The 26,337-nt window shown below is 40.3% G+C and overlaps 1 protein-coding gene across 1 annotated transcript in view; it reads left to right on the top strand.

The window, feature by feature from the left end:
* Positions 1-3,360: 3,360 nt before the first annotated feature.
* Positions 3,361-26,337, top strand: part of LOC139753339 (uncharacterized) — a 71,741-nt gene continuing 48,764 nt past the window's right edge. Inside the window, exon 1 of the mRNA XM_071669695.1 lies at positions 3,361-3,567. The gene's annotated coding sequence lies outside the window, so the exon portion shown is untranslated. The remainder of the gene's footprint in view (positions 3,568-26,337) is intronic.

The raw sequence follows: 26,337 nt of genomic DNA on the forward strand, positions 1-26,337 counted from the left end.
CAAATTGGAGGTGGAAAGATAGAGTGAAAAAGATTTTGAGTGATCGGGGCCTGAACATGCAGGATGGTGAAAGGCGGGCAAGGAATAGAGTGAATTGGGTCGATGTGGTATACCGGGGTCGACGTGCTGTCAATGGATTGAATCAGGGCATTTGAAGCGTCTGGTGTAAACCATGGAAAGTTCTGTGGGGCCTGGATGTGGAAAGGGAGCTGTGGTTTCGGGCATTATTGCATGACAGCTAGAGACTGATCGTGAACGAATGGGGCCTTTGTTGTCTTTTCGTAGCGCTATCTCGCACACCTGAGGGAGGAGGGGGATGTTATGCCATGTGTGGCGAGGTGGCGATGGGAATGAATAAAGGCAGACAGTGGGAATTGTGTGCATGTACATATATGTATGTGTCTGTGTGTGTATATATATGTGTACATTGAGATATATGAGCATGTAAATTTGCGTGTGTGGACGTGTATGTATATACATGTGTATGGGGGTGGGTTGGGCCATTTCTTTCGTCTCTTCCCTTGCGCTACCTCGCCAACGCGGGTGATAGCGACAAAGCAAAACAAATAAAAAAAATCATATATATCTATATATATATATATATATATATATATATATATATCTACATATATACTAAATAGCTTTGTTGTTTCCTCACTTTTCACAAAAGTTCCAGTTGATGACCTTTTAGAAAATCTATTTGATGTCTGGGATGATACTCATCTACCTGTTTTAAAGTCTGTTTTCATTGAACTGATAAGATTATGTATAAAAGACTGTATTTTCATCCAATGGAGATTATTATGCTTGAGAATTTGGTGTGGCAATGGGTAACTCTCTTTCACCTGTACTAAGTAATCTTTATATGGAATTTTTTGAAAGATATCGTATTACGTATTTGCAGTTCAGAGTTTATTGATGAAGAGTTTGAGAAGATATATTCTATTGGATCTAAGTTAAAGTACCCTAGATCTTTCATTGATAAATCCCTTAAGTTAGCAAAGAAATCATTTTTTTAGAGTTGAGCCCAAATCTCCCATTGACACGAAGAACTTTTGAGTTCTCTCTTTTGATGATAATTTTTCTTTACTTCCTATGTTGCATAAGTCCTTTAATGTAAATGTTGCCTTCAGGAACAATAATACTATAAGGAATATCTTCATCAGGAATTCAGAAGGAAATTCTCATGGATACTTGTATAAAGTGCCATGTGGAAATTGTGATAAATTTTATGTTGGGCAGTTTGGTAAGGATAAATAAATACAATAAATATTTTACAAGAACGGGACAAGAATGAAATGCCTTTTTTAATCATGTTAAAACTATGATCATTGTATTGGCTGAAGTAACGCCATCTCAGTTATTAACTCTAACTCTATTACCTCGAGAAATATCATTGAATCTTCTATTATCAAATACACAAAGAATTATAATCTTAATATTAGTGATGGTCTATACAAATTAGATAACTTTGTTGTTGATAAAATTTGTAAAATGATAAGTTTATGAACGCTCGTTGTATGTTTTGGACAATCGCATGTTTATCAAATGGCGTCCTAGCTTCGTCTCTTCGATGTATATCAACTGACTTATATTTCCCTCTTTTGTCTCCCCTGATGATGTGATTATTACACGAAAGTGCACTTGGGAACTTGAGATCCTAGTGTCCAAATCTTTCCCCGTTGTCCAATGTATAATTGGTTAGTCTTTACATGGAACTTTATAAACAACATCTGCATTATCTGGAGGGTTGCTTTTGATAAAGTCTTTCTTGTTTGTGTTGTCATATTTGAAAACTACTTTTACATTACGTTTTTCCAGAATATGAACACATTTGAGAAAAATCTCATGGAAGGGAAGAACAAGCGTTCTTTGGTAATTTTTTCTTTCTGGCTTATCATTTTTGGCCACTATAGAAACGTTTCCTTGCTGTGCTCTGACACTGGTTAAGTATATATATTGGGTATCATAGCTTCTTTCCAATTTACTGAATCATCTTCAGTTCATCATAAAATTCATAATCTGAAATCCAATATGCTCTCGGGTACATAGGTATGAATACCGATCTTTTTATGTTAATATGATATTTGAATGATAGTAGACATAAGACAGTATATTTGTAAGTTTTTTGTAAACCATAGTTTTCAAGATACCTTTATCCCTAACGCCCTCTACATCCAAAAAGGGTAACTTATTATTCATTTTGGCTTTATGATTAAATTTTATGGAGGGAACTAACTAGTTTAACTTATGCAGAAACCACAGCTCAATATCCACCTTCAGGCCCCACAGACCTTTTCATGATGGGATGTCTGATCACTGTTTTATGGAGGCGAGGCTGAAGATTCGTAGAGGTTTTCGAAAAAGAAGTGACAATGTCAGAGAGAAGAGAGTAGTGGGAGTAAGTGACTTGGAAACATAACTTTTGTAAGGTAATACCAGGAGTGATTGATTGCAGAAGGGCAAAATTTGAGAGCGGATCAAGTGAGGGGAGTGGGTGAGGAATGAGAGATATTTAAGGAAGCAGTGATAGCATGTAAAAGGGATGCATATGGCAAGGGAAAGGTGGGAGATGGGCAGGTCAAAAAGGGTTTTGAGTGGCGGGATGACGAAGGAAAGTTGCTAGTGATAGAGAAAAGAGAGGTATTTAAGTGGTACTTCCTTTCAAGTACCATCCAAGTACCTCTCTATGTAAGCTACTGACGTTCAGTGTCTCTTGCTCGGACTATTCCAACCAACCACCAACCTCATACTGAATCAGTTTTCCTGTACAATCTTGTTGATCAGCCTCTTTATCAACTTCTGATCAAAGTCTTTGGTGCCTCGGGTGCTACATCTTGCGAAGAGTTATTTACAGACAACGTCATCCGGTGAATTCAAATATTCAAAGACTATTATCAACTTAGCTCTCTTCTTTCTCTCTTTCAAGGTGGACAGGTTTATAGCCGTCAACTTTTCATCACAACCCAGCTTTCTTAATTCAAGTATAGTCTTGGTTGCTCCTCTCTGGACAATCAGTCTTATCTTCGTCAGAAGCGAAGACCAAAACTGAGGAGCACAAACCAACTTTGGTTAAATACATGTCGTGAATCGCTTACCAAACATTGCCTTAACTGTATAACTGAATGCAATTTCGTTATTTTTCAACAGGCAGTTTACTTCTTTATCAATTCTCCTAAGGTGTAACTTTGGCGACAGATGAGGGACAATGTCGTCCACGATGTCTCCCGCTACATATTATTCATATCTGGTCTCTCTATGGCTGAGTCGCATCCTCTTTACTTTGATTTGGTTTTTCTTTAATAATAACTAACGTTGCAAGGCCGATGTGCTCAGTCAAAGCCATCTCTGCGTTTACAGAGTATATCAAATTCATTTACAACCCATTCCATCTTGACAGATCCTGCAACAGAAATATGTGTTCATTCTCGGTCAGCTCAACTCTCTGCTGAAGGCCACCCAGCGAGGACGAAAGAATTTCTACCTCGCCCGCCAGACCTTCCTTCCTCAGAGTTACGGCATCGCCTGCAACACTGGTTCGCCCTTCAAGGACGTCTTCAGCAGGATGTGAGTGACACTTGAAATCTCAATGCATTAAATCTTAGCCCCACTGCTGTCCTCTACTATTTCTTATAACTTTATAATCTCACCTATTTTGGTCTCAGGGTATAAACTCTTTAACTCACAATCTTGTAAGTTCAGTGAACTGAATTGCAATATCATTCCTTCATGTTCCACTTGACAATACCTTGGAAAAATATACCTTAATGAGAATGAAGCATTGTAGGTATTGTTATAGCTAGGGACTGTTTGCACATACAACACACACACACACACACACACACACACACACACACACACACACACATATGGAAATGATTTTCCCTAAGATAACAAATGATTTGCTGTAGATATTGTTTTTTTACTATGTTAATTGAGACGGCACGAGCATCTGGGGTCCTAATCACGTTAAGTCTCTCTCTCTCTCTCTCTCTCTCTCTCTCTCTCTCTCTCTCTCTCTCTCTCTCTCTCTCTCTCTCTCTCTCTCTCTCTCTCTCTCTCTCTCTCTCTTTCTCTCTCTCCCTATCTATCTATCTATGTATATGAATGTATATATATACATATATATATACATATATATATATATATATATATATATATATATATATATATATATATATATATATATATATATATATATATATATATATATATATATATCCCTGGGGATAGGGGAGAAAGAATACTTCCCACGTATTCCCTGCGTGTCGTAGAAGGCGACTAAAAGGGAAGGGAGTGGGGGCTGGAAAATATATATATATATATATATATATATATATATATATATATATATATATATATATATATATATATATATATATATATATATATATATATATATATATATATATATATATATATATATATATATATATATATTTTTTTGCTTTGTCGCTGTCTCCCGCGTTTGCGAGGTAGCGCAAGGAAACAGACGAAAGAAATGGCCCAACCCATCCCCATACACATGTATATACATACGTCCACACACGCAAATATACATATCTACACAGCTTTCCATGGTTTACCCCAGACGCTTCACATGCCCTGATTCAATCCACTGACAGCACGTCAACCCCGGTATACCACATCGATCCAATTCACTCTATTCCTTGCCCTCCTTTCACCCTTCTGCATGTTCAGGCCCCGATCACACAAAATCTTTTTCACTCCATCTTTCCACCTCAAATTTGGTCTCCCACTTCTCGTTCCCTCTACCTCCGACACATATATCCTCTTGGTCAATCTTTCCTCACTCATTCTCTCCATGTGCCCAAACCATTTCAAAACACCCTCTTCTGCTCTCTCAACCATGCTCTTTTTATTTCCACACATCTCTCTTACCCTTACGTTACTTACTCGATCAAACCAACTCACACCACACATTGTCCTCAAACATCTCATTTCCAGCACATCCATCCTCCTGCGCACAACTCTATCCATAGCCCACGCCTCGCAACCATACAGCATTGTTGGAACCACTATTCCTTCAAACATACCCATTTTTGCTTTCCGAGATAATGTTCTCGACTTCCACACATTCTTCAAGGCTCCCAGGATTTTCGCCCCCTCCCCCACCCTATGAACCACTTCCGCTTCCATGGTTCCATCCGCTGCCAGATCCACTCCCAGATATCTAAAACACTTTACTTCCTCCAGTTTTTCTCCATTCAAACTTACCTCCCAATTGACTTGACCCTCAACCCTACTGTACCTAATAACCTTGCTCTTATTCACATTTACTCTTAACTTTCTTCTTTCACACACTTTATATATATATATATATATATATATATATATATATATATATATATATATATATATATATATATATATATATATATATATATATATATATATATATATATATATATATATATATTACTCATCTATTTATCATATCATACTTAAATCACCGTCTCTCTATTTAGCGAGGTAGTACATCCACATCCAGGCCCCACAGACCTTTCCATGGTTTGCCCCAAACGCTACACATGACCTATTTCAATCCATTGACAGCACATCGACCCCGGTATACCACATCGTTCTAATTCTCTCTATTCCTTGCATGCCTTTCACCCTCCTGTATGTTCAGGAGCCGATCACTCAAAATCTTTTTCGCTCCATCTTTCCACCTCCAATTTTGTCTCCCTCTTCTCGTTCACTCCACCTATGACACATATATCCTCTTGGTCAATCATTCCTTACTCATTCTCTCCATGTGACCAAACCATTTCAATATACCCTCCTTTACTCTCTCAACCACTTTCTTTTTATTACCACCCATCTCTCTTACACTTTCAGTTCTTACTGGATCAAACGACCTTGTACCACATATTGTCCTCAAACATCTCATTTCCAACACATCCACACTCCTCCGCACAAACCTATCTGTAGCCCATGCCTGACAACCATATCACATTGTTGGAACCACTATCCCTTCAAACATACCCATTTTTGCTCTCCGAGATAACGTTTTCGCATTCCACACATTTATCAACGGTCCCAGAACCTTCGTCCCCTCCCCCACCCTGCGACTCACTTACGCTGCCATGGATCCATCCGCTGCTAAATCCACTCCCAAATATCTAAAACACTTCACTTCCTCTAGTTTTTCTTCATTCAAACTTACCTCCCAGTTGACTTGACCCTCAACCCTACTGTACCTAATAACCTTGCTCTTACTCACATTTACTCTCAGCTTTCTTCTTTCACACACTTTACCAAAGTCAATCACTAGATTCTGTAGTTTCTCACCCGAATCAACCACCAGCGGTGTATCATTAGCGACCAACAACTGACTCACATCCTATGCCCTCTCATCCACAACAGACTGCAGAATTGCCCCTCTCTCCAAAACTCTTGCATTCACCTTCCGAACAACCCATCCATAAACAAATCAAACAACCGTGGAGACATCACACAATCCTGGTGCAAACCGACATTCAATGGGAACCAATCACTTTCATCTCTTCCTACTCGTACACATGCCTTACATCCTCGATAAAAACTTTTCACTGCTTCTGGTACCTTACCTCTCACACAATATACTCTTAATACCTTCCCCAAAGCACCTCTATCCACCCAATCATATGCCTTCTCCAGATCCATAAATGCTTCATACAAATCCATTTCTTTTTCTAAGTATTTCTCACATTCTTCGAAACAGAAAGTGATCCACATATTCTCTACCACTTCTGAAACCACACTGCTCATCCCAAGTGTGATGGTCTGTCATGCCTTTACCCTCACAATCAATACCGTACCATATAATCTCCTAGCAATACTTACCAAACTCGTGCCTCTGTAATTTGAACATTCACCTTCATCCCCTTTCCCTTTGTACAATGGCACTATGCGTGGATATATATATATATATATATATATATATATATATATATATATATATATATATATATATATATATATATATATATATATTCTTTTTTTTTTATTTTTTCTTTTTCTTTTTGCCGCTGTCTCTCGCGTTTGCGAGGTAGCGCAAGGAAACAGAGGAAAGAAATGGACCAACCCACCCCCATACACATGTATATACATACGTCCACACACGCAAATATACATACCTACACAGCTTTCCATGGTTTACCCCAGACGCATCACATGCCCTGATTCAATCCACTGACAGCACGTCAACCCCGGTATACCACATCGATCCAATTCACTCTATTCCTTACCCTCCTTTCACACTCCTGCATGTTCAGGCCCCAATCACAAAAAATCTTTTTCACTCCATCTTTCCACCTCCAATTTGGTCTCCCACTTCTCCTCGTTCCCTCCACCTCCGACACATATATCCTCTTGGTCAATCTTTCCTCACTCATTCTCTCCATGTGCCCAAACCATTTCAAAACACCCTCTTCTGCTCTCTCAACCACGCTCTTTTTATTTCCACACATCTCTCTTACCCTTACGTTACTTACTCGATCAAACCACCTCACACCACACATTGTCCTCAAACATCTCATTTCCAGCACATCCATCCTCCTGCGCACAACTCTATCCATAGCCCACGCCTCGCAACCATACAACATTGTTAGAACCACTATTCCTTCAAACATACCCATTTTTGCTTTACGAGATAATGTTCTCGACTTCCACACATTCTTCAAGGCTCCCACCCTATGATCCACTTCCGCTTCTATGGTTCCATCCACTGCCAGATCCACTCCCAGATATCTAAAACACTTTACTTCCTTCAGTTTTTCTCCATTCAAACTTACCTCCCAATTGACTTGACCCTCAACCCTACTGTACCTAATAACCTTGCTCTTATTCACATTTACTTTTAACTTTCTTCTTTCACACACTTTACCAAACTCAGTCACCAGCTTCTGCAGTTTCTCACGTGAATCAGCCACCAGCGCTGTATCATCAGAGAACAACAACCGACTCACTTCCCAAGCTCTCTCATCCCCAACAGACTTCATACTTGCCCCTCTTTCCAAAACTCTTGCATTCACCTCCCTAACAACCCCATCCATAAACAAATTAAACAACCATGGAGACATCACACACCCCTGCCGCAAACCTATATTCACTGAGAACCAATCACTTTCCTCTCTTCCTACACGTCCACATGCCTTCCATCCTCGATAAAAACTTTTCACTGCTTCTAACAACTTGCCTCCTACACCATATATTCTTAATACCTTCCACAGAGCATCTCTATCAACTCTATCATGTGCCTTCTCCAGATCCATAAATGCTACATACAAATCCATTTGCTTTTCTAAGTATTTCTCACATACATTCTTCAAAGCAAACACCTGATCCACACATCCTCTACCACTTCTGAAACCACACTGCTTTTCCCCAATCTGATGCTCTGTACATGCCTTCACCCTCTCAATCAATACCCTCCCATATAATTTACCAGGAATACTCAACAAACCTATACCTCTGTAATTTGAGCACTCACTCTTATCCCCTTTGCCTTTGTAAAATGGCACTATGCACGCATTCCGCCAATCCTCAGGCACCTCACCATGAGTCATACATACATTAAATAACTTTACCAACCAGTCAATGATACAGTCAATCCCTTTTTTAATAAATTCCACTGCAATACCATCCAAACCTGCTGCCTTGCCGGCTTTCATCTTCCGCAAAGCTTTTACTACCTCTTCTCTGTTTACCCTCTAACTTTGTACACCACATCGACCAAAACACCCTATATCTGCCACTCTATCATCAAACACATTCAATAAACCTTCAAAATACTCACTCCATCTCCTTCTCACATCGCCACTACTTGTTATCACCTCCCCATTTGCGCCCTTAACTGAAGTTCTCATTTGCTCCCTTGTCTTACGCACTTTATTTACCTCATTCAAGAACATCTCTTTATTATCCCTAAAATTTAATGATACTCTCTCACCCCAACTCTCATTTGCCCTCTTTTTCACCTCTTGCACCTTTCTCTTGACCTCCTGTCTCTTTCTTTTATACATCTCCCACTCAATTGCATTTTTTCCCTGAAAAAATCGTCCAAATTTCTCTCTTCTCTTTCACTAATAATCTTACTTCTTCATCCCACCACTCACTACCCTTTCTAATCAACACACCTCCCACTCTTCTCATGCCACAAGCATCTTTTGCGCAATCCATCACTGATTCCCTAAATATATCCCATTCCTCCACCACTCCCCTTACTTCCATTGTTCTCACCTTTTTCCATTCTGTACTCAATCTCTCATAGTACTTCCTAACACAAGTCTCCTTCCCAAGCTCACTTACTCTCACCACCCTCTTCACCCCAACATTCACTCTTCTTTTCTGAAAACCCATACAAATCTTCACCTTAGCCTCCACAAGATAATGATCAGACAACCCTCCAGTTGCACCTCTCAGCACATTAACATCCAAAAGTCTCTCTTTCGCGCGCACGTCAATTAACACGTAATCCAATAACGCTCTCTGGCCATCTCTCCTACTTACATACGTATACTTATGTATATTTCGCTTTTTAAACTAGGTATTCCCAATCATCAGTCCTTTTTCAGCACATAAATCTACAAGCTCGTCACCATTTCCATTTACAACACTGAACACCCCATGTATACCAATTATTCCCTCAAGTGCAACATTACTCACCTTTGCATTGAAATCAACCATCACTATAACCCGGTCTCGTGCATCAAAACCACTAACACACTCATTCAGCTGCTCCCAAAACACTTGCCTCTCAGGATCTTTCTTCTCATGCCCAGGTGCATATGCACCAATAATCACCCATCTCTCTCCATCAACTTTCAGTTTTACCCATATTAATCGAGAATTTACTTTCTTACATTCTATCACATACTCCCACAAATCCTGTTTCAGGAGTACTGCTACTCCTTCCTTTTCTCTAGTCCTCTCACTAACCCCTGACTTTACTCCCAAGACATTCCCAAACCACTCTTCCCCTTTACCCTTGAGCTTCGTTTCACGCAGAGCCAAAACATCCAGGTTCCTTTCGTTAAACATACTACCTATCTCTCCTTTTTTCACATCTTGGTTACATCCACACACATTTAGACACCCCAGTCTGAGCCTTCGAGGAGGATGAGCACTCCCCGCGTGACTCCTTCTTCTGTTTCCAATTTTAGAAAGCTAAAAAAAATACAAAGAGGGGAGGATTTCTGGCCCCTCTAGTCGCATATATATATATATATATATATATATATATATATATATATATATATATATATATATATATATATATATATATATATTTTTTTTTTTTTTTTTTGCTTTGTCGCTGTCTCCCGCGTTTGCGAGGTAGCGCAAGGAAACAAACGAAAAAAATGGCCCAACCCACCCCCATACACATGTATATACATACGTCCACACACGCAAATATACATACCTACACAGCTTTCCATGGTTTACCCCAGACGCTTCACATGCCCTGATTCAATCCACTGACAGCACGTCAACCCCGGTATACCACATCGCTACAATTCACTCTATTCCTTGCCCTCCTTTCACCCTCCTACATGTTCAGTCCCCAATTACACAAAATCTTCTTCACTCCATCTTTCCACCTGCAGTTTAGTCTCCCTCTTCTACTCGTTCCTTCCACCTCCGACACATATATCCTCTTGGTCAATCTTTCCTCACTCATTCTCTCCATGTGCCCAAACCATTTCAGAACACCCTCTTCTGCTCTCTCAACCACGCTCTTTTTATTTCCACACATCTCTCTTACCCTTACGTTACTTACTCGATCAAACCACCTCACACCACACATTGTCCTCAAACATATCATTTCCGGCACATCCATCCTCCTGCGCACCACTCTATCCATAGCCCACGCGTCGCAACCATACAACATTGTTGGAACCACTATTCCTTCAAACATACCCATTTTTGCTTTCCGAGATAATGTTCTCGACTTCCACACATTCTTCAAGGCTCCCAGAATTTTCGCCCCCTCCCCCACCCTATGATCCACTTCCGCTTCAATGGTTCTATCCGCTGCCAGATCCACTCCCAGATATCTAAAACACTTCACTTCCTCCAGTTTTTCTCCATTCAAACTCACCTCCCAATTGACTTGACCCTCAACCCTACTGTACCTAATAACCTTGCTCTTATTGACATTTACTCTTAACTTTCTTCTTTCACATACTTTACCAAACTCAGTCACCAGCTTCTGCAGTTTCTCACATGAATCAGCCACCAGCGCTGTATCATCAGCGAACAACAACTGACCCACTTCCCAAGCTCTCTCATCCCCAGCAGACTTCATACTTGCCCCTCTTTTCAAAACTCTTGCATTCACCTCCCTAACAACCCCATCCATAAACAAAATAAACAACCATGGAGACATCACACACCCCTGCCGCAAACCTACATTCACTGAGAATCAATCACTTTCCTCTCTTCCTACACGTACACATGCCTTACATCCTCGATAAAAACTTTTCACTGCTTCTAGCAACTTGCCTCACACACCATATATTCTTAATACCTTCCACAGGGAATCTCTATCAACTATATCATATGCCTTCTCCAGATCCATAAATGCTACATACAAATCTATTTGCTTTTCTAAGTATTTCTCCCTCATATATATATATATATATATATATATATATATATATATATATATATATATATATATATATATATATATATATATATATATATATATATATATATATATATATATATATATATATATACATATATATATATATATATATATATATATATATATATATATATATATATATATATATATATATATATATATATATATATATATATATATGTATATATATATATATATATATATATATATATATATATATATATATGTTATCCCTGGGGATAGGGGATTAAGAATACTTCCCACGTATTCCCTACGTGTCGTAGAAGGCGACTAAAAGGGGAGGGAGCGGGGGGCTGGAAATCCTCCCCTCTCGTTTTTTTTTTTAATTTTCCAAAAGAAGGAACAGAGGGGGCCAGTTGAGGATATTCCAAAAAAGGCCCAGTCCTCTGTTCTTAACGCTAGCTCGCTAACGCGGGAAATGGCGAATAGTTTGAAAAAAAAAAAAAAAAATATATATATATATATATATATATATATATATATATATATATATATATATATATATATATATACATATATATATATATATATATATATATATATATATATATATATATATATATATATATATATATATATATATATATATATATATATATATATATATATATATATATATTATCCCTGGGGTTAGGGGAGAAAGAATACTTCCCACGTATTCCCTGCGTGTCGTAGAAGGCGACTAAAAGGGGAGGGAGCGGGTGGCTGGATATCCTCCCCTCTCTTTTTTTTTTTTTCCAAAAGAAGGAACAGAGAAGGGGGCCAGGTGAGGATGTTCCCTCAAAGGCCCAGTCCTCTGTTCTTAACGCTACCTCGCTAACGCGGGAAATGGCGAATAGTTTGAAAAAAAAAAAAAAAAAATATATATATATATATATTTTTATTTATTTATTTATTATACTTTGTCGCTGTCTCCCGCGTTTGCGAGGTAGCGCAAGGAAACAGACGAAAGAAATGGCCCCCCCCCCCCCCCATAGACATGTATATACATACGTCCACACACGCAAATATACATACCTACACAGCTTTCCATGGTTTACCCCAGACGCTTCACATGCCCTGATTCAATCCACTGACAGCACGTCAACCCCGGTATACCACATCGCTCCAATTCACTCTATTCCTTGCCCTCCTTTCACCCTCCTGCATGTTCAGGCCCCGATCACACAAAATCTTTTTCACTCCATCTTTCCACCTCGAATTTGGTCTCCCTCTTCTCCTCGTTCCATCCACCTCCTACACATATATCCTCTTGGTCAATCTTTCCTCATTCATCCTCTCCATGTGCCCAAACCACTTCAAAACACACTCTTCTCTCTCTCAACCACGCTCTTTTTATTTCCACACATCTCTCTTACCCTTACGTTACTCACTCGATCAAACCACCTCACACCACACATTGTCCTCAAACATCTCATTTCCAGCACATCCATCCTCCTGCGCACAACTCTATCCATAGCCCACGCCTCGCAAACCATACAACATTGTTGGAACCACTATTCCTTCAACCATACCTATTTTTGCTTTCCGAGATAATGTTCTCCACTTCCACACATTCTTCAAGGCCCCCAGAATTTTCGCCCCCTCCCCCAGCCTATGATCCACTTCCGCTTCCATGGTTCAATCCGCTGCCAGATCCACTCCCAGATATCTAAAACACTTCACTTCCTACAGTTTTTCTCCATTCAAACTCACCTCCCAATTGACTTGACCCTCAACCCTACTGTACCTAATAACCTTGCTCTTATTCACATTTGCTCTTAACTTTCTTCTTCCACACACTTTACCAAACTCAGTCACCAGCTTCTGCAGTTTCTCACATGAATCAGCCACCAGCGCTGTATCATCAGCGAACAACAACTGACTCACTTCCCAAGCTCTCTCATCACCAACAGACTTCATACTTGCCCCTCTTTCCAAAACTCTTGCATTTACCTCCCTAACAACCCCATCCATAAACAAATTAAACAACCATGGAGACATCACACACCCCTGCCGCAAACCTACATTCACTGAGAACCAATCACTTTCCTCTCTTCCTACACGTACACATGCCTTCCATCCTCGATAAAAACTTTTCACTGCTTCTAACAACTTGCCTCCGACACCATATATTCTTAATACCTTCCACAGAGCATCTCTATCAACTCTATCATATGCCTTCTCCAGATTCATAAACGCTACATACAAATCCATTTGCTTTTCTAAGTATTTCTCACATACATTCTTCAAAGCAAACACCTGATCCACACATCCTCTACCACTTCTGAAACTATAGTGCTCTTCCCCAATCTGATGCTCTGTACATGCCTTCCCCCTCTCAATCAATACCCTCCCATATAATTTACCAGGAATACTCAACAAACTTATACCTCTGTAATTTGAGCACTCACTCTTATCCCCTTTGCCTTTGTACAATGGCACTATGCACGCATTCCGCCAATCCTCAGGCACCTCACCATGAGTCATACATACATTAAATAACCTTACCAAACAGTCAACAATAGAGTCACACCCTTTTTTAATGAATTCCACTGCAGTACCATCCAAACCTGCTGCCTTGCCGGCTTTCATCTTCCGCAAAGCTTTCACTACCTCTTCTCTGTTTACCAAATCATTTTCCCTAACCCTCTCACTTTGCACACCACCTCGACCAAAACACCCTATATCTGCCACTCTATCATCAAACACATTCAACAAACCTTTAAAATACTCACTCCATCTCCTTCTCACATCACCACTACTTGTTATCACCTCCCCATTTGCGCCCTTCACTGAAGTTCCCATTTGCTCCCTTGTCTTACGCACTTTATTTACCTCCTTCCAGAACATCTTTTTATTCTCCCTAAAATTTAATGATACTCTCTCACCACAACTCTCATTTGCCCTTTTTTTCACCTCTTGCACCTTTCTCTTGACTTCCTGTCTCTTTCTTTTATACATCTCCCACTCAATTGCATTTTTTCCCTGCAAAAATCGTCCAAATGCCTCTCTCTTCTCTTTCACTAATACTCTTACTTCTTCATCCCACCACTCACTACCCATTCTAATCAACCCACCTCTCACTCTTCTCATGCCACAAGCATCTTTTGCGCAATCCATCACTGATTCCCTAAATACATCCCATTCCTCCCCCACTCCCCTTACTTCCATTGTTCTCACCTTTTTCCATTCTGTACTCAGTCTCTCCTGGTACTTCCTCACACAGGTCTCCTTCCCAAGCTCACTTACTCTCACCACCCTCTTCACCCCAACATTCACTCTTCTTTTCTGAAAACCCATACATATCTTCACCTTAGCCTCCACAAGATAATGATCAGACATCCCTCCAGTTGCACCTCTCAGCACATTAACATCCAAAAGTCTCTCTTTCGCACGCCTGTCAATTAACACCTAATCCAATAACGCTCTCTGGCCATCTCTCCTACTTACATAAGTATGCTTATGTATATCTCGCTTTTTAAACCAGGTAATCCCAATCATCAGTCCTTTTTCAGCACATAAATCTACAAGCTCTTCACCATTTTCATTTACAACACTGAACACCCCATGTATACCATGTATATATATATATATATATATATATATATATATATATATATATATATATATATATATATATATATATATATGTTTGAAGGAATAGTGGTTCCAACAATGTTGTATGTTTACGAGGCGTGGGCTATGGATAGAGTTGTGCGCAGTAGGATGGATGTTCTGGAAATGAGATGTTTAAGGACAATGTGTGGTGTGAGGTGGTTTGATGGAGTAAGTAACGTAAGGGTAAGAGAGATGTGTGGAAATAAAAAGAGGGTGGTTGAGAGAGCAGAAGAGGGTGTTTTGAAATGGTTCGGGCACATGGAGAGAATGAGTGAGGAAAGATTGACCAAGAGAATATATGTGTCGGAGGCGGAGGGAACGAGGAGAAGAGGGAGACCAAATTGGAGGTGGAAAGATGGAGTGAAAAAGATTTTGTGTGATCGGGGCCTGAACATGCAGGAGGGTGAAAGGAGGGCAAGGAATAGAGTGAATTGGATCGAAGTGGTATACCCGGGTTGACGTGCTGTCAGTGGATTGAATCAAGGTATGTGAAGCGTCTGGGGTAAACCATGGAATGAAGTATAGGTATGTATATTTGCGTGTTTGGACGTATGTATATACATGTGTATGGGGGTGGGTTGGGCCATTTCTTTCGTCTGTTTCCTTGCGCTACCTCGCAAACGCGGGAGACAGCGACAAAGCAAAAAAAAAAAAAATATATATATATATATATATATATATATATATATATATATATATATATATATATATATATATATATATATATATATATATATATATATATATGTACATATATATATATATATATATATATATATATATATATATATATATATATATATATATATATATATATATATATATATATATATATATATGTACATATATATATATATATATATATATATATATATATATATATATATATATATATATATATATATATATATATATATATATATATATATATATATATCTTCCGCAAAGCTTTCACTACATCTTATCTGTTTACCAAATCATTTTCCCTAACCCTCTCACATTGCACACCACCTCGACCAAAACACCCTATATCTGCCACTCTGTCATCAAACACATTCAACAAACCTTGAAAAGACTCACTCCATCTCCTTCTCACATCACCACTACTTGTTATCACCTCCCCATTTTCACTATTCACTGAAGTTCCCATTTGCTCCCTTGTCTTACGCACTTTATTTACCTCCTTCCAGAACATCTTTTTATTCTCCCTAAAATTTAATGATACTCTCTCACCCCAACTCTTATTTGCCCTCTTTTTCACCTCTTGCGCCTTTCTCTTGACCTCCTGTCTCTTTTTTTTTTATACATCTCCGACTCAATTGCATTTTTTCCCTGCAAAAATCGCCCAAATGCCTCTCTCTTCTCTTTCACTAATAATCTTACTTCTTCATCCCACCACTCACTAACCTTTCTAATCAACCCACCTCCTACTCTTCTCATGCCACAAGCATCTTTTGCGCAATCCATCACTGATTCCCTAAATACATCCCATTCCTCCCCCACTCCCCTTACTTACATTGTTCTCACCATTTTCCATTCTGTACTTAGTCTCTCCTGGTATTTCCTCACACAAGTCCCCTTCCCAAGCTCATTTACTCTCACCACCCTCTTCACCACAACATTCACTCTTCTTTTCTGAAAACCCATACAAATCTTCACCTTAGCCTCCACGAGATAATGATCAGACATCCCTCCAGTTGCACGTCTCAGCACATCAACATCCAAAAGTCTCTCTTTCGCGCTCCTGTCAATTAACACGTAATCCAATAACGCTCTCTGGCTATCTCTCCTACTTACATACGTATACTTATGTATATCTCGCTTTTTAAACCAGGTATTCCCAATCACCAGTCCTTTTTCAGCACATAAATCTACAAGCTCTTCACCATTTCCATTTACAACACTGAACACCCCATGTATACCAATTATTCCCTCAACTGCCACATTATTCACCTTTGCATTCAAATCACCCATCACTATAACCCCGTCTCGTGCATCAAAACCACTAACACACTCATTCAGCTGCTCCCAAAACACTTGCCTCTCATGATCTTTCTTCTCTTGCTTAGGCAGCAGGTTTGGATGGTATTTCAGTGGAATCTATGAAAAAAGGGGGTGACTGTATTACTGACTGCTTGGTAAGGTTATTCAATGTATGTATGACTCATGCTGAGGTGCATGAGGATTGGCGGAATGCGTGCATAGTGCCATTGTACAAAGGCAAAGGGGATAAGAGTGAGTGCTAAAATTACAGAGGTATAAGTTTGTTGAGTATTCCTGGTAATTATGTGGGAGAGTATTGATTGAGAGGGTGAAGGCATGTACAGAGCATCAGATTGGGGAAGAGCAGTGTTGTTTCAGAAGTGGTAGAGGATGTGTGGATCAGGTGTTTGCTTTGAAGAATGTATGTGAGAAATACTTAGAAAAGCAAATGGATTTGTATATAGCATTTATGGATCTGGAGAAGGCTTATGATAGAGTTGATAGAGATGCTCTGTGGAAAGTACTAGGAATATATGGTGTGGGAGGCAAGTTGCTAGATGGAGTGAAAAGTTTTTATGGAGGATGTAAGTCAAGTGTACGTGTAGGAAGAGAGAAAAGTGATTGGTTCTCTGTGAATGGATTTTTGCGGCAGGGGTGTGTGATGTCTCCATGGTTGTTTAATTTGTTTATGGATGGGGCTGTTAGGGAGGTGAATGCAAGAATTTTGGAAAGAGGGGAAAGCATGCAGTCTGTTTTGGATGGGAGAGCTTGGGAAGTGAAAGAGAAGAGAGAGGCATTTGGACGATTTTTGCAGGGAAAAAATGCAATTGAGTGGGAGATGTATAAAAGAAAGAGACAGGAGGTCAAGAGAAAGGTGCAAGAGGTGAAAAAAAGGGCAAATGAGAGTTGGGGTGAGAGAGTATCATTAAATTTTAGGGAGAATAAAAAGATGTTCTGGAAGGAGGTAAATAAAGTGCGTAAGACAAGGGAGCAAATGGGAACTTCAGTGAAGGGCGCAAATGGGGAGGTGATAACAAGTAGTGGTGATGTGAGAAGGAGATGGAGTGAGTATTTTGAAGGTTTGTTCAATGTGTTTGATGATAGAGTGGCAGATATAGGGTGTTTTGGTCGAGGTGGTGTGCAAAGTGAGAGGGTTAGGGAAAATGATTTGGTAAACAGAGAAGAGGTAGTGAAAGCCTTGCGGAGGATGAAAGCCGGCAAGGCAGCAGGTTTGGATGGTATTGCAGTGGAATTTATTAATAAAGGGGGTGACTGTATTATTGACTGGTTGGTAAGGTTATTTAATGTATGTATGACTCATGGTGAGGTGCCTGAGGATTGGCGGAATGCGTGCATAGTGCCATTGTACAAAGGCAAAGGGGATAAGAGTGAGTGCTCAAATTACAGAGGTATAAGTTTGTTGAGTATTCCTGGTAAATTATATGGGAGAGTATTGATTGAGAGGGTGAAGGTATGTACAGAGCATCAGATTGGGTAAGAGCAGTGTGGTTTCAGAAGTGGTAGAGGATGTGTGGATCAGGTGTTTGCTTTGAAGAATGTATGTGAGAAATACTTAGAAAAGCAAATGGATTTGTATGTAGCATTTATGGATCCGGAGAAGGCATATGATAGAGTTGATAGAGATGCTCTGTGGAAGGTATTAAGAATATATGGTGTGGGAGGCAAGTTGTTAGAAGCAGTGAAAAGTTTTTATCGAGGATGTAAGGCATGTGTACGTGTAGGAAGAGAGGAAAGTGATTGGTTCTCAGTGAATGTAGGTTTGCGGCAGGGGTGTGTGATGTCTCCATGGTTGTTTAATTTCTTTATGGATGGGGTTGTTAGGGAGGTAAATGCAAGAGTTTTGGAAAGAGGGGCAAGTATGAAGTCTGTTGGGGATGAGAGAGCTTGGGAAGTGAGTCAGTTGTTGTTCGCTGATGATACAGCGCTGGTGGCTGATTCATGTGAGAAACTGCAGAAGCTGGTGACTGAGTTTGGTAAAGTGTGTGGAAGAAGAAAGTTAAGAGTAAATGTGAATAAGAGCAAGGTTATTAGGTACAGTAGGGTTGAGGGTCAAGTCAATTGGGAGGTGAGTTTGAATGTAGAAAAACTGGAGGAAGTGAAGTGTTTTAGATATCTGGGAGTGGATCTGGCAGCGGATGGAACCATGGAAGCGGAAGTGGATCATAGGGTGGGGGAGGGGGCGAAAATTCTGGGGGCCTTGAAGAATGTGTGGAAGTCGAGAACATTATCTCGGAAAGCAAAAATGGTTATGTTTGAAGGAATTGTGTTTCCAACAATGTTGTATGGTTGCGAGGCGTGGGCTATGGATAGAGTTGTGCGCAGGAGGATGGATGTGCTGGAAATGAGATGTTTGAGGACAATGTGTGGTGTGAGGTGGTTTGATCGAGTGAGTAACGTAAGGGTAAGAGAGATGTGTGGAAATAAAAAGAGAGTGGTTGAGAGAGCAGAAGAGGGTGTTTTGAAGTGGTTTGGGCACATGGTGAGGATGATTGAGGAAAGATTGACCAAGAGGATATATGTGTCGGAGGTGGAGGGAACGAGGAGAAGAGGGAGACCAAATTGGAGGTGGATAGATGGAGTGAAAAAGATTTTGTGTGATCGGGGCCTGAACATGCAGGAGGGTGAAAGGAGGGCAAGGAATAGAATGAATTGGACCGATGTGGTATACCGGGGTTGACGTGCTGTCAGTGGATTGAATCAAGGCATGGAAAGCTGTGTAGGTATGTATATTTGCGTGTGTGGACGTATGTATATACATGTGTATGGGGGGGTTGGGCCATTTCTTTCGTCTGTTTCCTTGCGCTACCTCGCAAACGCGGGAGAGAGCGACAAAGTATAATAAAAAAAAAATATATAATATATAAATATATATATATATATATATATATATATATATATATATATATATATATATATATATATATATATATATATATTTTTTTTTATGTATGTATGACTCATGGTAAGGTGCCTGAGGATTGGCGGAATGCGTGCATAGTGCCATTTTACAAAGGCAAAGGGGATAAGAGTGAGTGCTCAAATTACAGAGGTATAAGTTTGTTGAGTATTCCTGGTAAATTATATGGGAGGGTATTGATTGAGAAGGTGAAGGCATGTACAGAGCATCAGATTGGGGAAGAGCAGTGCGGTTTCAGAAGTGGTAGAGGATGTGTGGATCAGGTGTTTGCTTTGAAGAATGTATGTGAGAAATACTTAGAAAAGCAAATGGATTTGTATGTAGCATTTATGGATCCGGAGAAGGCATATGATAGAGTTGATAGAGATGCTCTGTGGAAGGTATTAAGAATATATGGTGTGGGAGGCAAGTTGTTAGAAGCAGTGAAAAGTTTTTATCGAGGATGTAAGGCATGTGTACGTGTAGGAAGAGAGGAAAGTGATTGGTTCTCAGTGAATGTAGGTTTGCGGCAGGGGTGTGTGATGTCTCCATGGTTGTTTAATTTCTTTATGGATGGGGTTGTTAGGGAGGTAAATGCAAGAGTTTTGGAAAGAGGGGCAAGTATGAAGTCTGTTGGGGATGAGAGAGCTTGGGAAGTGAGTCAGTTGTTGTTCGCTGATGATACAGCCCTGGTGGCTGATTCATGTGAGAAACTGCAGAAGCTGGTGACTGAGTTTGGTAAAGTGTGTGGAAGAAGAAAGTTAAGAGTAAATGTGAATAAGAGCAAGGTTATTAGGTACAGTAGGGTTGAGGGTCAAGTCAATTGGGAGATGAGTTTGAATGTAGAAAAACTGGAGGAAGTGAAGTGTTTTAGATATCTGGGAGTGGATCTGGCAGCGGATGGAACCATGGAAGCGGAAGTGGATCATAGGGTGGGGGAGGGGGCGAAAATTCTGGGGGCCTTGAAGAATGTGTGGAAGTCGAGAACATTATCTCGGAAAGCAAAAATGGTTATGTTTGAAGGAATAGTGCTTCCAACAATGTTGTATGGTTGCGAGGCGTGGGCTATGGATAGAGTTGTGCGCAGGAGGATGGATTTGCTGGAAATGAGATGTTTGAGGACAATGTGTGGTGTGAGGTGGTTTGATCGAGTGAGTAACGTAAGGGTAAGAGAGATGTGTGGAAATAAAAAGAGCGTGGTTGAGAGAGCAGAAGAGGGTATTTTGAAGTGGTTTGGGCACATGGTGAGGATGAGTGAGGAAAGATTGACCAAGAGGATATATGTGTCGGAGGTGGAGGGAACAAGGAGAAGAGGGAGACCAAATTGGAGGTGGATACATGGAGTGAAAAAGATTTTGTGTGATCGGGGCCTGAACATGCAGGAGGGTGAAAGGAGGGCAAGGAATAGAATGAATTGGACCGATGTGGTATACCGGGGTTGACGTGCTGTCAGTGGATTGAATCAAGGCATGGAAAGCTGTGTAGGTATGTATATTTGCGTGTGTGGACGTATGTATATACATGTGTATGGGGGGGGTTGGGCCATTTCTTTCGTCTGTTTCCTTGCGCTACCTCGCAAACGCGGGAGAGAGCGACAAAGTATAATGAAAAAAAAATATATAATATATAAATATATATATATATATATATATATATATATATATATATATATATATATATATATATATATATATATATATATTATATATATATATATATATATATATATATACATACATTGTATATATATATATATATATATATATATATATATATATATATATATATATATTTTTTTTTTTTTTATGTATGTATGACTCATGGTGAGGTGCCTGAGGATTGGCGGAATGCGTGCATAGTGCCATTGTACAAAGGCAAAGGGGATAAGAGTGAGTGCTCAAATTACAGAGGTATAAGTTTGTTGAGTATTCCTGGTAAATTATATGGGAGGGTATTGATTGAGAAGGTGAAGGCATGTACAGAGCATCAGATTGGGGAAGAGCAGTGCGGTTTCAGAAGTGGTAGAGGATGTGTGGATCAGGTGTTTGCTTTGAAGAATGTATGTGAGAAATACTTAGAAAAGCAAATGGATTTGTATGTAGCATTTATGGATCTGGAGAAGGCATATGATAGAGTTGATAGAGATGCTCTGTGGAAGGTATTAAGAATATATGGTGTGGGAGGCAAGTTGTTAGAAGCAGTGAAAAGTTTTTATCGAGGATGTAAGGCATGTGTACGTGTAGGAAGAGAGGAAAGTGATTGGTTCTCAGTGAATGTAGGTTTGCGGCAGGGGTGTGTGATGTCTCCATGGTTGTTTAATTTGTTTATGGATGGGGTTGTTAGGGAGGTAAATGCAAGAGTCCTGGAAAGAGGGGCAAGTATGAAGTCTGTTGGGGATGAGAGAGCTTGGGAAGTGAGTCAGTTGTTGTTCGCTGATGATACAGCGCTGGTGGCTGATTCATGTGAGAAACTGCAGAAGCTGGTGACTGAGTTTGGTAAAGTGTGTGGAAGAAGAAAGTTAAGAGTAAATGTGAATAAGAGCAAGGTTATTAGGTACAGTAGGGGTGAGGGTCAAGTCAATTGGGAGGTGAGTTTGAATGGAGAAAAACTGGAGGAAGTGAAGTGTTTTAGATATCTGGGAGTGGATCTGGCAGCGGATGGAACCATGGAAGCGGAAGTGGATCATAGGGTGGGGGAGGGGGCGAAAATTTTGGGAGCCTTGAAAAATGTGTGGAAGTCGAGAACATTATCTCGTAAAGCAAAAATGGGTATGTTTGAAGGAATAGTGGTTCCAACAATGTTGTATGGTTGCGAGGCGTGGGCTATGGATAGAGACGTGCGCAGGAGGATGGATGTGCTGGAAATGAGATGTTTGAGGACAATGTGTGGTGTGAGGTGGTTTGATCGAGTAAGTAACGTAAGGGTAAGAGAGATGTGTGGAAATAAAAAGAGCGTGGTTGAGAGAGCAGAAGAGGGTGTTTTGAAATGGTTTGGGCACATGGAGAGAATGAGTGAGGAAAGATTGACCAAGAGGATATATGTGTCGGAGGTGGAGGGAACGAGGAGAAGAGGGAGACCAAATTGGAGGTGGAAAGATGGAGTGAAAAAGATTTTGTGTGATCGGGGCCTGAACATGCAGGAGGGTGAAAGGAGGGCAATGAATAGAGTGAATTGGAGCGATGTGGTATACAGGGATTGACGTGCTGTCAGTGGAGTGAATCAAGGCATGTGAAGCGTCTGGAGTAAACCATGGAAAGCTGTGTAGGTATGTATATTTGCGTGTGTGGACGTATGTACATGTGTAGGGGGGGGGGGGGGTTTGGGCCATTTCTTTCGTCTGTTTCCTTGCGCTACCTCGCAAACGCGGGAGACAGCGACAAAGTATAAAAAAAAAAAAAGAATATATATATAAAGGGGAAGAGTGGTTTGGGAATGTCTGGGGAGTAAAGTCAGGGGTTAGTGAGAGGACAAGAGCAAGGGAAGGAGTAGCAATACTGCTGAAACAGGAGTTGTGGGAGTATGTGATAGAATGTAAGAAAGTAAATTCTCGATTAATATGGGTAAAATTGAAAGTTGATGGAGAGAGGTGGGTGATTATTGGTGCATATGCACCCGGGAATGACAAGAAAGATCATGAGAGGCAACTGTTTTGGGAGCAGCTGAATGAGTGTGTTAGTGGTTTTGATGCACGAGACCGGGTTATAGTGATGGGTGATTTGAATGCAAAGGTGAGTAATGTGGCAGTTGAGGGAATAATTGGTATACATGGGGTGTTCAGTGTTGTAAATGGAAATGGTGAAGAGCTTGTAGATTTATGTGCTGAAAAAGGACTGATGATTGGGAATACCTGGTTTAAAAAGCGAGATATACATAAGTATACTTATGTAAGTAGGAGAGATGGCCAGAGAGCGTTATTGGATTACGTGTTAATTGACAGGCGTGCGAAAGAGAGACTTTTGGATGTTAATGTGGTGAGAGGTGCAACTGGAGGGATGTCTGATCATTATCTTGTGGAGGCTAAGGTGAAGATTTGTATGGGTTTTCAGAAAAGAAGAATGAATGTTGGGGTGAAGAGGGTGGTGAGAGTAAGTGAGCTTGGGAAGGAGACCTGTGTGAGGAAGTACCAGGAGAGACTGAGTACAGAATGGAAAAAGGTGAGAACAATGGAAGTAAGGGGAGTGGGGGAGGAATGGGATGTATTTAGGGAATCAGTGATGGATTGCGCAAAAGATGCTTGTGGCATGAGAAGAGTGGGAGGTGGGTTGATTAGAAAGGGTAGTGAGTGGTGGGATGAAGAAGTAAGAGTATTAGTGAAAGAGAAGAGAGAGGCATTTGGACGATTTTTGCAGGGAAAAAATGCAATTGAGTGGGAGATGTATAAAAGAAAGAGACAGGAGGTCAAGAGAAAGGTGCAAGAGGTGAAAAAAAGGGCAAATGAGAGTTGGGGTGAGAGAGTATAATTAAATTTTAGGTAGAATAAAAAGATGTTCTGGAAGGAGGTAAATAAAGTGCGTAAGACAAGGGAGCAAATGGGAACTTCAGTGAAGGGCCCAAATGGAGAGGTGATAACAAGTAGTGGTGATGTGAGAAGGAGATGGAGTGAGTATTTTGAAGGTTTGTTGAATGTGTTTGATGATAGAGTGGCAGATATAGGGTGTTTTGGTCGAGGTGGTGTGCAAAGTGAGAGGGTTAGGGAAAATGATTTGGTAAACAGAGAAGAGGTAGTGAAAGCTTTGCGGAAGATGAAAGCCGGCAAGGCAGCAGGTTTGGATGGTATTGCAGTGGAATTTATTAAAAAAGGGGGTGACTGTATTATTGACTGGTTGGTAAGGTTATTTAATGTATTTATGACTCATGGTGAGGTGCCTGAGGATTGGCGGAATGCGTGCATAGTGCCATTGTACAAAGGCAAAGGGGATAAGAGTGAATGCTCAAATTACAGAGGTATAAGTTTGTTGAGTATTCCTGGTAAATTATATGGGAGGGTATTTATTGAGAGGGGGAAGGCATGTACAGAGCATCAGATTGGGGAAGAGCATTGTGGTTTGAGAAGTGGTAGAGGATGTGTGGATCAGGTGTTTGCTTTGAATAATGTATGTGAGAAATACTTAGAAAAGCAAATGGATTTGTATGTAGCATTTATGGATCTGGAGAAGGCATATGATAGAGTTGATAGAGATGCTCTGTGGAAGCTATTAAGAATATATGGTGTGGGAGGAAAGTTGTTAGAAGCAGTGAAAAGTTTTTATCGAGGATGTAAGGCATGTGTACGTGTAGGAAGAGAGGAAAGTGATTGGTTCTCAGTGAATGTAGGTTTGCGGCAGGGGTGTGTGATGTCTCCATGGTTGTTTAATTTGTTTATGGATGGGGTTGTTAGAGAGGTAAATGCAAGAGTTTTGGAAAGAGGGGCAAGTATGAAGTCTGTTGGGGATGAGAGAGCTTGGGAAGTGAGTCAGTTGTTGTTCGCTGATGATACAGCGCTGGTGGCTGATTCATGTGAGAAACTGCAGAAGCTGGTGACTGAGTTTGGTAAAGTGTGTAAAAGAAGAAAGTTAAGAGTAAATGTGAATAAGAGCAAGGTTATTAGGTACAGTAGGGTTGAGGGTCAAGTCAATTGGGAGGTGAGTTTGAATGGAGAAAAACTGGAGGAAGTGAAGTGTTTTAAATATCTGGGAGTGGATATGGCAGCGGATGGAACCATGGAAGCGGAAGTGGATCATAGGGTGGGGGAGGGGGCGAAAATTCTGGGAGCCTTGAAGAATGTGTGGAAGTCGAGAACATTATCTCGTAAAGCAAAAATGGGTATGTTTGAAGGAATAGTGGTTCCAACAATGTTGTATGGTTGCGAGGCGTGGGCTATGGATAGAGTTGTGCGCAGGAGGATGGATGTGCTGGAAATGAGATGTTTGAGGACAATGTGTGGTGTGAGGTGGTTTGATCGAGTGAGTAACGTAAGGGTAAGAGAGATGTGTGGAAATAAAAAGAGCGTGGTTGAGAGAGCAGAAGAGGGTGTTTTGAAGTGGTTTGGGCACATGGAGAGAATGAGTGAGGAAAGATTGACCAAGAGGATATATGTGTCGGAGGTGGAGGGAACGAGGAGAAGAGGGAGACCAAATTGGAGGTGGAAAGATGGAGTGAAAAAGATTTTGTGTGACCG

Source organism: Panulirus ornatus, chromosome 14, assembly GCF_036320965.1.
Source record: "Panulirus ornatus isolate Po-2019 chromosome 14, ASM3632096v1, whole genome shotgun sequence".
Lineage (NCBI taxonomy): Eukaryota > Metazoa > Arthropoda > Malacostraca > Decapoda > Palinuridae > Panulirus > Panulirus ornatus.